The sequence below is a fragment of the Eupeodes corollae genome, chromosome 1, assembly GCF_945859685.1.
Source record: "Eupeodes corollae chromosome 1, idEupCoro1.1, whole genome shotgun sequence".
NCBI classification, from domain to species: Eukaryota; Metazoa; Arthropoda; class Insecta; order Diptera; family Syrphidae; genus Eupeodes; species Eupeodes corollae.
The window spans coordinates 154,578,976-154,592,121 of NC_079147.1; the positions used below are offsets into that span (position 1 = coordinate 154,578,976).

The 13,146-nt window shown below is 29.9% G+C and overlaps 1 protein-coding gene across 2 annotated transcripts in view; it reads left to right on the plus strand.

Moving 5' to 3' along the window:
* Nucleotides 1-13,146, plus strand: part of LOC129938461 (cyclin G) — a 49,375-nt gene that overhangs the window by 3,680 nt on the left and 32,549 nt on the right. Inside the window, exon 1 of one of the 2 annotated variants that reach the window (XM_056046047.1) lies at nt 2,491-2,933. The exons of the other annotated variant lie outside the window; for it this stretch is intronic. The gene's annotated coding sequence lies outside the window, so the exon portion shown is untranslated. Of the gene's footprint in view, nt 1-2,490; nt 2,934-13,146 lie in introns of those variants that run through there. 2 annotated transcript variants of the gene reach the window in all.

The following is a 13,146-nucleotide window of genomic DNA, read 5'->3' on the forward strand; positions in this document are numbered from 1 at the left end:
TGGAGGACAATAAATAAATGTACTGTTACGTGATTTCGTATGCGTTTAAGCTCAAAGAAATGCAAATAAAAAATGACAAGGACGAGTTAATTCATAAAATATTATTCAATAATCACTTTTAGACATTTGTGTCTTTTACTTTTTGTGTACAACATAATTAAATAAGGTGGTGCAACAGCTCGAATATATCATAATTATGTAATTCAATTTTCTTTTTCTCAGTCCGTTTCATAAAAGTATAAGTAGTAAAGCCCATTAAATACTTAAGTTCGACATAAGAAATTATGTATGTGACATTTTAAACTGAGTATGTTATAAGCTTTTAAGTTTAAATATTTAGTACTTCGTAAGCTATTTGTTTTTACATAGTTTGAATTTAATCGATTGGAAGCAGAATAGCCCATGGAATATTTTGTATCTAATTTTCTACGAGCATAGTTGTAATTGTAATTTATTTATTAGTTTAAAAAAAAAACTCTTAATTCTAATTTACAATTCAGTCTTTAAATTAAGTTATTATAAAGAAGATAGGTAATTTTTGATTTAAATACATTCAATATAGATATTATTTTCACATTACTAGGAAGCATATTGAAAAGTTGAAGACCTTTAAAGGTTAAAAATATTTTTTTTTAATTTAAAAAAAATTAGTTTCAAAACCAAATTCAACAACAAAATCTTATGGCTTGGGTTAATTAAACCAATTGCAGAACATAAACAGAATAATTTTTTTTTAATGTTATTGGAACTGACATTTTCCTTATCTCCAACATTTTTGGTCACCAAATTGATTATTACAAGACTTTTACGCAGAATTTTTAAAACACATGTGACAGAAATTTGAAACCTTTAACTACATCAAAAATAATGGGTTTTTTATTTGAAAAAGCAATAACTTTCGTGTTTGAGTTAGAGGAGAATTCATATTTATTTAAAGCACATTGTGGTTTTAATGGTCAAGTAGGAGTACAGGTACAACTAGAGTTGTAAAGAACTCAATCATATTTAGACTGAAGTACTTGAAACTATTGCAGTATCCAGTTAAAGTACTTAAAAAAGTATAGGCGTTGGTATTGGTGACATTTTAAGTAACAAGTACCAAGTACTTGAATATTTACAGCTTTGATAAAAAATTATATATTTGACATTTTAAACCGAGAGTATGTTATAAGCTTTTAAGTTTAAGTATTAAGTACTTAGTAATCTATGTCTTTTTACGTAGTTTAAATTTAATCGATTGGAAGCAGAATAGCCGATGGAATATTTTGTATCTAATTTTCTACGAGCATGACATTTCTAGTTAAAGGTTAAAAATATTTTTTTTGAATTTAAAAACTGTTTCAGAGCCAAATTCAACAGGAAAATCTTATGGCTTGGGTTAATTAAACCAATTGCAGAACATAAACAGAATACATGTTTTTTTTGTTAATTAATTTGAACTGACATATTTATTCCTTATCATCAACACTTAGTCACCAAATTTCGTCATATTACAAACAATTTACTCAGAACTTTTAAAACACATACGACAGAAATTTGAAACCTTTAATTACATCAAAAATTATATGTTTTTTATTTGAAAAAAGCAATAACTTTCGTATTTTAGTTAGGGAAGAATTCTTATTTATTTAAAGCACATCTGTGTTTTTAATGGTTAAGTAGGATTACAAGTACAACCAGAGTTGTAAAGTACTTAAGTACATTTAGACTGAAGTACTTGAAAGTATTGCAGTATCCAGTAAAAGGAATTGAAGCAAGTATTTGAAAAAGTATTGGTATTGGTGATTTTTAAGTAACAATTACCAGGTACTTGAAAATTTACAGCTCTAAGTTCAACTCAGAGTTGAACTCCAAAATTGTAAGCACCTGTCTAGTTTTACGCTTCCCTAGTACTTTAATTACTTTTAAGTTCCTCAATCCTCTCGATTTATTTTCGAGACTTGAGACTTATCGATGAAATTTAAAGGTATTGAATGAATTGCAAGTACATACTTGACTTCCAATTTGAGTAGTTTTAAAATTTAAAAAGCAGAATCCAATCCTCGGTAACGTTTCCTAAAATTACCAATTTAAAATAAATATGAACTAGCACTTAAATACTAAAATTATTTTTGAAATAACAGATATATGTTTTGTATACAACTTGAATATATGCACATTCAATCAAAACAAAATTACAGTATTTTTACTATTTCAAGAATTTTTGAAATAGACTACATATTTTGAATTGTTGATACGAATTACAACTTCAAAAAGGCAACTCTGGATGTGAATATAACGATTTTACCCTCACATCATTCATATATGTTTATAGGCATCTTTTTCTCACTTTACCATGGCACCATACCATACTCGTATAAACAGACACAAATACATTCAAAACGAAAATTATATTTTGTTTCACGTACGTACTGTTTCTTTGCGTCGCGATATGTTTTCATGTCATTCGATTTTTTTTCACAGTTAATGTTTGACAACAATTGGGAAAGGTTCTGTGTATTTGATTTTTAATTTAATTTTTTATTTCCTAAATGGGAAAAGTGTTGTGATATAAAAAAACAAAAAAAATCACTTAACAACAAATAATCAAAAAAAGAAAAATCTTTTATACCTACATTTTATATATCTATATATTTTTTTAAACTTTATTTTTTTGTATTGTACATAAAATTAAAAAATAAAAACAGAAACATTAAAAAAATGACTGACTGCTGAAAAATGGTCTCAATAACCTTATTGTAATGTTCTCCTCTATACCCGCGCGTTAAATTGTGATTCTAAGTACAAATTAGATTCTACATACATAATATATAAATGGATTACACTAAATCGTAGTATATAATTTTTAAAACAAATTAATCCTTACATCATAAAAGTGCAATAATAAAAACATCATTCTATCAACATACCTGCTCAAAAATGGCTGTCAATATGTAAGAATAAAACAAATATTTAATTTCTGATTTCTATTGTTCCTACAAATGCTTAGCTTATTACAAAGATTTTAATTGCAAGAAGAAAAAAAATCAATCTTATTGAAACAGAAAAAGAAGACAAACATATTATATTAGTGATTATTTTTCTTTTTTTTTATTTGACAAAGAAACTGGGGTATCTATATATATACATTATATAGTATATATATGTTCATAAATTGGAACAAAGGTTTGATTTTTGACTTGTTTTTTTTTTTTAGAGATTCCAGAGAAAGTTTTCAAAAACAAAAATATTAGAAACATAGAATAATAAATACATAGTGTACATTTTTAAGTATTTAATATAAATTCATATATTATGAAAATAGAGGCCAAAGCAAGGGCATAACAAGTTTAAATATTTTCGCCTTGGCGAAATCTACATGCTAACAAATTTTTTTTCTTTTTGAAATTTTAAAACAAAGAATTGAAAATTTTCATCAAATCAACCAAATACATAAAAATACAAATTCAAGTGGAATTGGAATGGAACTAAGAGAGGCGAGGTTAGTGTGGGTGCGTGTTTCATTCCAAATATGTATATGATAAAAGTGATAATTATGCACCAGTGTTCCAATTTTTGTACTGTTTAGAAAAGTACTTTTTTGTACTCACTTAAGTTTAAACAAAATAAAATAAAGGTGCAACTATGTTTAGAGTGCAACTATTTTAATAGCAATAGATTTTATTTAGCTTTGATATTTGCAAATATGATTTAGAGGATGAGCTTAGTTTAAATTCCAACCGTTCTTGATGGAGTTAAAAACAACAATATTAGCAAAACATTAAACCATTAGAGTTGTTTTATAAAGACAATATTCTAAACATAGAAATCAAGTTATTTTGTACGAAGTTACATCTTTTTTTATTTTTATGTCTTATGTTGAGTGGGCACATTTTTTTTTTTAACCCTTTGACCTCGGGGGTGAATTATAGTTCATAGAATCGTAAGGAATATATCGAAAAATATATAAACATTTTGGTTTCACTTAGAAACTATTAGGAAACAAAGGGTTAAGCTAAGGCATTTCTGGCTAATTGTTAAAAAAAGACAAAGCATTTGAAATCTTGTCTACTCGTTATAATTCTTTGACGTTCGTCAAAAAGGAATTAAGTCAGAAACTGGTCACACAGACTCAGTGACTAAGATGTTAACATTAAAATAAATATGATTTTTTTTGTTTAATTGTTTTAAGTCTAAATTAATAAAATATTTAGCAGTTTTTCTAGTAATTCTAGAAGAATTAAGTCAGAAACTGGTCACACAGACTCAGTGACTTTAAGATGTTAACATTAAAATAAATGTGATTTTTTTTGTTTAATTGCCTAAAGTCTTAATTAATAAAATATTTAGCAATTTTTCTACTAATTCTAGAGGAATTAAGTCAGAAACTGGTCACACAGACTCAGTGACTTTAAGATGTTAACATTAAAATAAATGTGATTTTTTTTGTTTAATTGCCTAAAGTCTAAATTAATAAAACATTTAGCAGTTATTCTAGACTCAAGATGTTGTCAAATAAAAGAGACCGTTGCATGAAACCAAAATGCAATTTATTGGCCTACCTAACGCCAAAGATTAAAGAAAAAATATGCAAATAAAGATTGGGAGATATTCCAAAGACTAAATTTCAATTTTTTCGAACTGAATCAAGAATTTTTGCTTGAAACTAAGAAAACAGAACAAAAATAAGAAATACCTAATAAGCTTTAAAATTGAGTCAATGACATGAAAACAAGTGGAATAAATTAAATATAAATGTTTAATAAGAATGGCAAGTGTAAAATCATGATGACATATGTCCCTAAAAAAACTTTTACATAAAATTGATAAAAATCCGATTAAATTGATTGATGCAAAATTATAGATTATGTTTGAACATAAGGCTTCATGTTCTCAGGGCAACATACCCCTTTATACGGCACGCGAGATATTTAGATATTTTATATGTCTTCTATAATATAACGTTCATTAGGCAAGACTTTCTTAACCTCATAGGGACCTTATATTAAGCTATCAATTTTGTGTTTGATCCTAGAGTATTTACAACGTTTTTGATTAGGACATAATCACCGACTTTGTATTTTAAAGGTGGCTTATGATGTTTATCAAAATAAATTTTTCGATAGACTAACCCATTTATAAGTTTGTAGCTAGAACTCTCCCTTTTTTAAGCAACTCGACTAATCTTTGTATAGTTGTATCCTTTTGCTGCGATGCAGCAAGCGCATGCTCAAACGTTTCAGGTTCAACAACCAAAATGTTATGACACCGACTTAAGGCATTAACATGACCCATTCTCTTACTGTATCGTAATCGAAATCTTGGAGCTCTAGAGCCCAACGAGAAATTCGAGGATTAAGATTCTTTTTATTTAGAGTTTGGGTCAGTGACCTGATGAATTTTAATGCATAAAGGCAATCTGTGTGAATCATTTCCAAAATAAAAATTAATGTCGATTATTTTTGCATTTATTGTCAAAATACTGGAATGTTTATTGAGATTATCAATGACAATACTTTCTTCAAGTACAAATATTTGGGTTGACTAAATCATAAAAGAAAAACTATAATCTTAAGGTTATAAAGAAAAATTCTCACTACAAATCAAATTTTAAAATATTAATTTTACTTCTAACCCAGACCTTGAATGAGGGTTTCAATTTCGTTTAAAAAGTCTAAATTTCGTTGTACTCCTGTCTGTTTATTAATTCAATTTCAATAATATAACCTCATAATCAACTGTTTTATTGACTAATTGGGGATTCCAATGACTTTTATAAGTCATCAGATAAAAGATTGAGTCATTCTCACTCACTTAACGTATTTTTAATTTTTCGAATATATCCTCTTTTTTTGGGTTAATTACATATATTTATATTTTTTCGAACCTATTGTTGGTATGGTGAGGGGGTGAATGAATGGTGCGCCTTTGTTTATTATTTTGTTCATGTATGTATAGCAAAATATCGATTTTAAAACAACACTTATTCTACAAGTGGCATCACTGTTATATCATTTTCTGTTTTGTCTGGCCTAAATGATTTGTTTCAACCTCGAATTTGTTATTTTTCCGTTTCATTTCATTTCATTCTTTTGGGGGTAAACATAGGTGTTTACTATAATGTTAGTAAACACACTCTACAGTATACACATAATATTTTTGTATACTACTACATATGATGTTATTTGGTTAATGGAATACTTTGGAACTTGCATTAACTCTTAGTACACTAAAGACTAAACATAACACAATTTTTCGTGTGTGTATATGTTGATTAGAGAAGAAAAAGTTAAAGCAAAAGATGGAATTGGATAGGAGGATGAATATACGAAAGAAGGCAAATGAAAGAACAAAAAAAAAAAATTAATCAGGTTTTGAAAATTGCGTCAGAAAATTTGAAATAGCCTTCTGCTTAACTGTTTGCTTTCTTGCTCATACCCAAACAAAAGCTTTATATTATTGGTTGGTTAATTCCTATAGCTAGCTTCTAGCTGATTTTTACCCTACACTACAGCTACAGCCCCTTTTGTTGCGAACAAAGAAAATACTTTATTTTTTGTTTTTAAAGTTCTTCCATAGATTAGTTAATGTATGAATTGTATGTATATGTCTGTAGATAGGTAGGTATGTCTAATTCTAATCAAGTTACATAATTTGATTGTTTAGCAATTTTGTTGTATATTTATTATTTGGTTAAACTTTGTAAATAACAGTTAGTCGTTAGTCAAAATCTAATTGATTGTTAAGTTTTTAAAAATTATGTTAGTTGTGGGTAGAAAAGGTAGAAAATTCTTATGAAGGAACCTTACACTTAAATCTTATTATTAAAGGATTCCCATTATTATTATTACATATGAAATGTTCAGTGTTCTACAGTGTTCCACAAAAGTCATGGTACAGCATACATTTTTAGTCACAATGCTTAAAATATTCCACAACAAAGTAAAATTTCAAATTTTTTTATTTTATGACAACTCATTTTTTTCGCATGTTAATTTAACAACAAGAAAATGAACCATGATTGGAACAAAAAATTAAACAAATTGTTCAAAAAAATGAATTTTCTTCCACAAAAGTCATGGTACACCTATAAAAAAAAGTGAAAAAACATCTCAGAACATTGTTTTTGTGATTAAAAGTTACCATTTTAGTATTTAGTTGGATAGCCTTTCAGTTTTATAACGGCTTTCAGTCTGGTTTGCATTGAATAAACTAAATTTTCAGTGCAAGTTTGTCCAATATTCTGCCATTCTTTGATTTAAACTTCTTTTAACTGGGTCTTGTTATGAATGACATTGGCTCGTATTTTTTTTTTCGAAAACATCCCACAAATACTCAATGGGGTTCAAGTCCGGGCTTTGGGGAGGGGTTGCTAATAGGTGGGGAGTGTTGTTAATTAGCCACATACGCACTTTTTGGGCAGTGTGTTTGGGGTCATTATCTTGTTGAAAGTAATAATTATTTAAAAGACCCAGTTTTCTCGCACTTTCCTTTAAATTCTCTTTGAGAATATTAAGGTAAGCATGTTGGTCCATGGTATTTTCTATTATGACAAGATTTCCGACGCTTCATACCATTACTCCTCTACCACCGTGTTTTACTGTCTTAATCGTATTTTTCGGATTTAAGGCTTCCCCTTGTTTTCGCCATACTTTAACTCGACCATCCAAGCCAAATACGTTGTACTTGGATTCGTCTGAAAAAATTACCTTGCGCCAAAAGTCGGGAGTCTCATTTACGTACTGTTTTGCAAACGCAAGCCTCTTTTTTCTATTAACTTCACTGATTAACGGTTTCCTTCTAGGTACACGAGAGTTAAATCCGGCTTCAACGATGGCGCGTCTCACAGTTTCAGGATGAACTTTTTTATTATTATACTTTTCAAGCTCTCCACTTATCTTACTTGCACTTATAAATGGATCTTGGGCCACCAAGTGCTTGATTTTTGTCTTATCCCGGGAAGTGAGTTTTGATGGCCGTCCACTACGAGGCTTATTTTCCACGCGGTGTTCGTTTTTAAAGCGCTTAATAACGTTTTGAACAGTAGAACGTCTTCTAGAAATAATTTTTGACATTTCGGAGTACGATTTGTTTTGATTTTGATGAAGATCAATAACCAAGCGCCTTTCTTCTAGTGTAAGCTCCTTTCCTCCCATTTTCTTGACTCTTTTTCAGCAGAAATTACACAGAAAATTAAAAAGATCTAGCTCAAACAATTGCTTCACGTAAACTGCATGGCTAACTGTCATAAAAAGAATTTACCGTTGCACGGTTGCTTAAAAAAATAAAAGAGTTGCCAAGTGTATCATGACTTTTGTGGAAGAGAATTCAAGAGCTTAACGTAATTATTTTTTATTTAGTATTTATTTATGGCAAAATGTTTCCTTTCTTGTTATTGAAATTATGAGCAAATGTTAATCTGCTAAAATTAAGTTGAAAATTTGTGAAATTTTGGGTTACTGTTAAATATTTCAAGCTTTGTACTTAAAATGTTTACTGTACCATGAATTTTGTGGAACACTGTATCTATGATAAGTTGTGATTGATTGAATTTAAGTAGGTAGTAACAGTTTGTTTCAATTTTAACCAAAAATTAAAGTAGGTATACCTAGTTCAATATAAAATATGATTTTTCATTGAAAACAGAAGATTTAATTTTCTCTCGTAGGGTTCCACCATATTGGAGTGTATAATTGGAGGTAGTTAACCCTAAACTTAAGAATACAAAACAAAAAAGATTTAAGAATATACATATGTAAATCGGGAGCAACAGCATTAAAATATACCTAATCAAATGAAACCAGTTAGGAACTTATCTCCACCCGCGCAGAGTTGTAGACTGTAGCTGATGTGAACTTTGCCTGCGTTAAATATGTAGGTATTCTTTACTTGTAAGTGGGTGGTTAACTCGAAAGAGTTTGATATGATATTCAAATTTACGACAAATTTCACTTCTATCTACTACCTACCTACCTATCAAATTGAAATTACCATAAAAGACAAGAAATGTCACAAATCAAGATAGGTTAATAAGGCAAACAAATATTTCTACCTACTTAGATCATACCACTTATCAGTTTCTTAAAATGCCTTTTTTTATTTTTCATTTTCATTACGTAGGTACCTAGCTTCTTGTTATTGTTTTGAATCTGGAGACAAAATTGAAACGTCCTGATTATTTTTGATTACCTATAGTAGTTTTAGACTTATCTAATAATTATCTGTTATGTAGGTAAATATCTAATAGCCTTTTAATTATCTGTCTAGTGGTAATTGATTGCCTTTAATGATTCATAATCTTTGTTGTTTTAGTCAAACAAATATATTTTTTGGAAGCGAATGTTTTTTCAGATGTCCCTACCCTAATGGTTCTCTATTAGGTCAAGGATTATTCCAATTCTATACTTAAAATGTCCATATAAAGATAAATTAAGTATCTTAGAAAGGTATTTTTTTGTTGTTATATGTACAGTGTCGGACAAAACTAAAGCACGAAATCATTTTATTTTGAAAAAAGTCAAATAAAACTAAAAATTAAGATTAATTATTTTTTTTTTTTATTTATTTTAAATAATAATATTATTGTCTTAAATTAACGATATTTAGATTTGCTATAATTATTTACATATTTAAAATACTACAAAATATTTAGAATTCTTATGAAAAACGATTGGACAAAACTAAAGCACATTTCACAAACACAATCTTTAAAACTTTTTAAATTTCAATATTTAGTGGCATATCCTTTATTTTTTATGACGGCAGCACATCGATACGCGATGGAGTTGATAAGGTTTTCTATGTACTGGCTGGGGATATTATTTCAAACACTTTGAGCCTGTTGAAAAAGTGAGTCTTGGTTTTTGCAATTGGAGCGATCAATCCTCTGATCTACAATTCTCCATAGATTCTCTATGGGGTTGAGATCAGGGATTGTGCTGGCCATTGGATTACTTTAACATTATTTTGATTTAACCAATCCTTCATGTTGAAATATCCATCTCAATGGCATGTTTTCTTCTATATAATGATACATGACATTTTGAAGGATATCTCTATACATGAAACGATCCATTTTACCTCTAATTCTGTGGTTCGGTCCGACTCCTTCACAGGAAAAACATCCCCAGACCATAATACTACCCCCACCGTGTTTTATTATTCTTTGTTGAATAGCGAGGATTTAAACGTTTACCTTCTGGCCTGCGTACTGTATGAAATCCGACGGATCCTTTAAAATTGAACTTCGATTCATCAGAGAAGAGGACCGTCCTCCATTTCGCCGCATGCCAGTTCAAATGTGCTTTTGCAAATTCAAGTCTGACACGTCTGTTCTTCGCAGAACTAAATGTTTTTTTTCGCTGTTCGATATGATCGGAGGCCAACATCAACCGCTCTTCTACTGATAGTCCTGCTTGATATTTTTAAACCCAATTCTTTTTTAATGATTTCCGATGATATGAAAGGATCTTTTTTAATAACCCTGACGATTGTTCTGTCTTCGCAATCTGAAGTTTTTCGCGGTCTACCACCACTATGAATAGTTTGCACTGTTCCTCGCGCACGAAAACGTGAAATTACTCGGGAAATCACTGAATGATTAATACCTTATTTTTTGCTTATGAATGTAACTGATTCACCATTATTGAAATTAGACACAATTTTTTCTTTTAATTCGTCGGAGTACTTATCGCGAGCCATTTTAAAATCTCGCTGCAATGCTTATGCCAGATGACGCGGAATGGTGAACAATTCACTTTTCTTAGTCGCAATGGAAAAAACATAAGTTATTTTTGTTGTTCTCATTAAATAAATGTAAAATATAGACCATACAGATGAGTTATTTTAAAATAGGCTACATGTGCTTTAGTTTTGTCCAATCGTTTTTCATAAGAATTCTAAATATTTGGTAATATTTTAAATATGTAAATAATTATAGCAAATCTAAATACTGTTAAATTAAGACAATAATATTATTATTTAAAATAAATAAAAAAAAATAATTTTATATCTTAATTTGTAGTTTTATTTGACTTTTTCCAAAATGAAACGATTTCGTGCTTTAGTTTTGACCGACACTGTATGTATCTTATCACATTTGTTTATTAGTGCTTGAACACTGGATAACAAATAACTTTGAGGCTTACAAGACCCCACAGTAACAAAAAAATAATTGATTGAAACTGAACTCAAATCCTTCACATGGCATTAAGTGAATAAATTGCATTGTAGTCCAAAGACCTCGACTGCAGTATTTGATAAAATTTAAATATATCTGTTACAGTTGCGTGTTTTTAAACTACAGTAGTATATCAATAATGCTTGAGTTCTTTATTGCTATGTGCGATTTGGGAACTAGGTAGGTACCAACTTACCTATCTTCTTAATGCGTCAAGTACAAATTTTATTTGTATTTTCTTATTTATTGACGTGCTTACTTAACCCATTAACACCCAAGGGTATAGAAAAATAGAAATTTTGTATTTTTGTGATATTTTCTGTTTATTGAGTTTAAATTTAAAATAATTGCAAAAGAAAAAAGTTTTCAAAAAATAGTGGTCAGCAGTTACGAGGGTGTACTTTTTTTAGTACAATGGTATCATACATACTATTTTAATTTTGATTAATATGAACATTTTTAAAGCAATCTTTATGTATGCAAAGGGTCACATTGCACATTTCACAACACTATTTCGATCGCTGATGGCACTGGCGACATCTTAACTGATTTGGTAACTTCTTTGCAAAATGGTATCCTGGGCTTTCTGTTATGCTCCTTTTGACTGCGATTCTCGGTTGTCCTTGATTCAAAGTGTGAAATCTGAGATAATGCAGCGTAACAGCTCTTGTAAACTCCAGTAAATCACCTTTGTAGTTGTTGGTCAATTTGTGAAGCTTCCAGGCATTAGAGACAGTAGATGAAATCATCGATGTGAAAATGTTCCACCACCACTTCTTCGCTCTTATTTCTATAGAATAAGTGTTGATGAGATGATCTTGAAGATCAACACCACCCATATTGTTATTATAGTTTTTGAAGACAAGTGGCTGAGGAATATTAATTTTTTTCTGTTGTTCTTTGTCCCATCTTTTTACATTCTCGCAAGGTTCGATTTTTTCGTAGTTAGTGGCTATAGTAACGATGCTGTTGTCTTTCCATTTAACGAAAAGCAACTCATTGGTCTCGTCGAATTGGTGGTCAAAAGTACCCCTCTTTTGCTTTTGAAATTCTTTATTTTGAGGAAGAGGACATTTTTTGAGCCGATTGTCGGGAGCTGTTCCAGTTGCTCTAAATTTCTTTTGTTTTAAAATCTTCATAAGTTCATAGCTTGTAAAAAATTGTCAAAATAAATTGCAAGGTCAGTTAGACATTCAATATTTTTTAGTAAGTCAAGAACAAATCTTGACCCTAATGGCAATTTCTTAGAGAAGGCTTAACATTTTTGCTCCGCAATAAGTATCAAATTGATACATATAACCATCCTTGCTACAAAGCATCCAATTTTTGAAGCCGAACCTTTCAGGCTTTCCTCTTATGAATTGCTTTGAAGAATGACGACCGAAGTATTTGACCATGGATTCATCTATAGATAAATGCTCATGCATATATCCCCATTTTTGAAATTTTTTGCACATAAGCTGGCTTAGCGGACGAAGTTTTGCCATTTTGTCGTTCAAGTCAAGGTTGTTGTTTTCAGCAAAATGTATGTACCTTTTTATTTCTTGAAACCTGTTCCTTGACATACTGTTGGATACAATAGGAACATGGGTATCTGCCGACAGCTTCCAGTACATATATTCTCTAGCTTCAGAATGATAGCCCGAAACAACAAGATACCAATGAAAGTATTTAAGTCATCTTCATTGAATACAAAGCTGTGTTGATTTTTTTGGCTAGCATACAACATGGTTTGGCTCACAATGAGTTGTCTTACCTCGACATCAAACAATTTTTCAAAAACATCAACTTCGCTGAGCCCAATCAAATCTGAAGCACAGTTTTTTATTCTTTCCAAATAGTTTTCAGTTCTTTGAAATTCGTTTGGGGAAATTGTCTTTGTCCAAACAGGAGGGGCAATTAACTTTTTTAGCTCGGACAGCGGAAGGTCGTCATCGCTTTCGTAGTTTTCTTCGAAAGTCAATCTATTCAAAACTCCGAAGATCTCA